Consider the following 3,702-nt stretch of genomic DNA (forward strand, 5'->3'; position numbering starts at 1 on the left):
TGATTCTTTCCTCAGCCGTGTTCCGTCTACTCATGAACTCACTAAAGGCATTCTTCATTTCTGTTACACTGTTTTTGATTTCTATCATTCCCTTTTGATGCTTTTTTAGAGTTTCCATCTCTCTGTTTACATTACTTATCTGTTTTTGCATGTTGTGCACTTTTTCCTTTCAAGTCCTTAGTATATTAATCACAGCTCTTTCAAATTCTCAGCATGATAATTCCAAAATTGCAGCTATGTCTGAGTCTGATTCTGATTTCTCTGTTTCGTCTAGCTGTGTTTTTGCCTTGAATATTTTTGTTGAAATCTGTCCATGACATACTGAGGTTTTATGCTTCTTCGGCTAGGAGTTAAACTGTGTTGATTCTTTGTCATAGCCATGGATGCTAAAGACCAACATTTTCTTTGGTGTCCTTATTTTTTCCTCCTCTGTTGTCTTTGCGTTCTTCCTTGAGACTTCTTAAATAAGAACTGAGGCTTGCAGTTCTTTTAGTTTAATCTGCTATTATACAGAAGCCCTATCAATGTGGTAGAAGAGTGTGGGGGGAGGGAAAGCATGTCATCTTATGATTAGGTTTCAGTCTTTTATGGAGCCTGTGCCCCTGTGACCTGCACATAGTCATGCTCTACTCTTACAACAAGGCTTAGGTGAGACAGGAAGGCTAGAAGGGACTGGAGTTGGATGTTTTCTCTTCCTTTCTCTTTCTGGTAGGTTCTGGTAAAACCCAAGGTGGTTAGGCTCTGCTAAAGTAGTTTTCCTTGAGGGCACATTTTTATTAAATCGAACACTGGATGTATTTCAGAATGGTTACTTTTCTTTACTCCCTGCAGGAAGCAGGAGGGAGTTTTCCTTTGATCTTCACCCTGAGCATCTGGTGGGACTCTTGGTGATAAAACTCTTGAAAGTATGGGGTCCCCAAAGACTGGGCATGCCCACCTCCCTGAATTTCCAACTCTCAAGCTTGGGCACACTGAGCCCTACCAATTTATTGATTACAAGTTAAGCTTTTATACCCTAGTACCAGCTCCAGTAGTGGCTTTTGCTCCTGGGCTTGTATTCCCAGTAAACTATGATTCTCCGTACTCACCCATCTCTCTGATTTTGGGGGCAGTGTTTTGCCTTGTGACCTCAATTCTCTGATGGATCTAAGAAAAGATGTTGACTTTCAGTTTGTTCATCAGTTTTCTTGTTGTAAGGATGGGAATGATTATTTCCAAGCTGGAAACCAGAAGTCTCATATAGATTTCTTCAAGGTTTTCTTTTCTATGAAAAATAACAATGCTTCACACATTCTTGTATGTCTTTTGCTGTACATATATATGCATTTCAGTTACACCAAGAGTTAAATATCTGGGTCCTAGCATATGCTAATTTTTAGATCTAATGTACAATACCAAGCACAATACACTCCCTTCTACAGTAAATGACAGGTCTCATTGCTCTGCACCTTCACCAACACTTGCTTTGTCAGACTTTTAAGTTTTAGCTATTCTTTTCCATGTATGGTGGTATCTTATTGTGATTTTAATTTGCATCAACATGATTATTAGTGAAGTTGAAAACCATTTGGAGATCTTCTTTTGTAAATTACCTCTTCAAGTCTTCTCCTATTTTCTGTAGATATCTTTTTCTTATTGATTTATAGAAGTTCTTTACATATTCTGAATGTGAGCCCTTTATTTTTATAACTAAATTATATATTTTTATGCCCAAAATTGCAAGAAGAAAAGTCAGAGAAAGGGGTATGTAAATTTCTTGATGTATCCACATCAAGAGCCACAGATTCACAAGAAACCTATAAGCTTCCATTCACCTAGTTGACGTGAAATAACTACTGGAAAAGGGCTTTAAATTGCTCATTGGTTTATTTTACGTATCAGTACACTGTAGAATCAGTTATCAGACTTCGATGATAATTGACATTATTATTTTTAAATATAAGGACAGATTGCCACAATGAGAGTAAATATGCCTTTAGAAAATCTATTTCAGTCTTACAAATTAATAGTATGACAAATGTTTTCATTTCATTTCATAATAAATGTGTGATCCTGAGGCTGAATTCAATAACCAAAGCATGCCTGAAGTTGCTCAGACACTTCACAATAGCTGTTTTAACAGTGAGATAAATCTAATATAGCTGACTCCATCTTGCTTCTAACCTTACAAGCTGCCTTTGCTCATTCCTGCACATAGGCCAAGAGAGGAATTCAGTTTACAGTTTAACTTTAAAGCAAGGATGAAAATAATAACTTCCCAAAACTAACCCCCAGGAGATAAGGAAGTATGCACACAAATAACTATGCTGTCTTAAAGATTTATAGGAACAAAGTGGATCTGACAAACAGTTAACCACAAACAAAGTTCTGCAACCTCCTCAGATCCTTGCTGATGCCCAGATGGGTGTGGTCACCAGTCACCTATGGACCTTAACCCCTCTCTGTTTTCCCTTCCTCTAACTTAAAAGGAGCCTAAAAATCTATCAACTTAAGATGGTTCTTTAGGACATTAGTTTGCCATCTTCTTGGTTTGCTGGCTCCCTGAAATAAAGATGCCCTCCTTTCCTTAACACCTTATCTGTTGACTTATGAGAGCCCTCATGCAGTGAGCAATACAAGCTTTGGACTCAACAACACTGTGAGTCAATCGATGTCTAAGGTTGAACTATCCGTCAGACAATGGAACATAAGCGTGGCTTCTAGGTGAATCTGACTGTTGGTTCATTTTCCAGGAGAAAAGAAGGTCAGAAGTGGCTTCCTCATGGTGAAACTGCTCAATATCACAGGGCACCCACATTCACTGTGGGAGATTATAATACCATCTAAATTGGGAACAGTTAGGGTGTGTGTGTGTGTGTGTGTGTGTGTGTGTGTGTGTGTGTGTGTTAACTAATTCTGTGGAAAAATGGTTGTGGGGCCAAGGATGGGGGGATAATTTGGTTGAGGCAGCAGAATATACATTGTGTCAGAATACAGAAGCAGAGTTGGATGATAGCTCAAAGGATATGATTCCATCTCCCATTGTATTTATTAACTAATATATTTAGTTTATTTTATTATTTTTTAAAATTTTTGTGGGTACATAGTAGGTTTACATATTTATGGGGTACCTGAGATGTTTTGATACAGACATGCAATGTGAAATAAGCACATCATGGGGAATGGGGCACCCATTCCCTGAAACATGTGTACTTTGAGTTATAAACAATCCAATTACATTGTTTACGTTATTTAACAATATACAGTTAAGTTATTATTGACTATTGTCACCCTATTGTGCTATCAAGTAGTAGGTCTTATTCATTCTTTCTATTCTTTTGGTACCCATTAACCATCCTCACCTCCCCCTGAATCCTCCACTACCCTTCCCAGCCTCTGGTAACCATCCTTCTACTGCATCTCCCATTTTAAATAAGGTGATACTATATGAGTAGAAACTGTTCAGGTGGGGGCCAAGGTTTGACTTTTGGGCGTAGTATCCTTTTGGTTTCAAGATTAATGTGGTCTTTATCTGTTGTCCCTGATGCTCACATGATGCTCTGGGTAACGAAGTCTCCCCACAGGAATCTAAGCCATCGTCAGTTTTAAGGGATAAGCAGTAGATGTGGAATGATATTTGCCATGCTTTCCAGAGATCTCCTGCTGAGGCTCTACTGCTTGAAGCACACCCTCCCTGGTGCCAAGTAACAACAGGATGGAGCG

The sequence above is a fragment of the Nomascus leucogenys genome, chromosome 16 (assembly GCF_006542625.1).
Source record: "Nomascus leucogenys isolate Asia chromosome 16, Asia_NLE_v1, whole genome shotgun sequence".
Lineage (NCBI taxonomy): Eukaryota > Metazoa > Chordata > Mammalia > Primates > Hylobatidae > Nomascus > Nomascus leucogenys.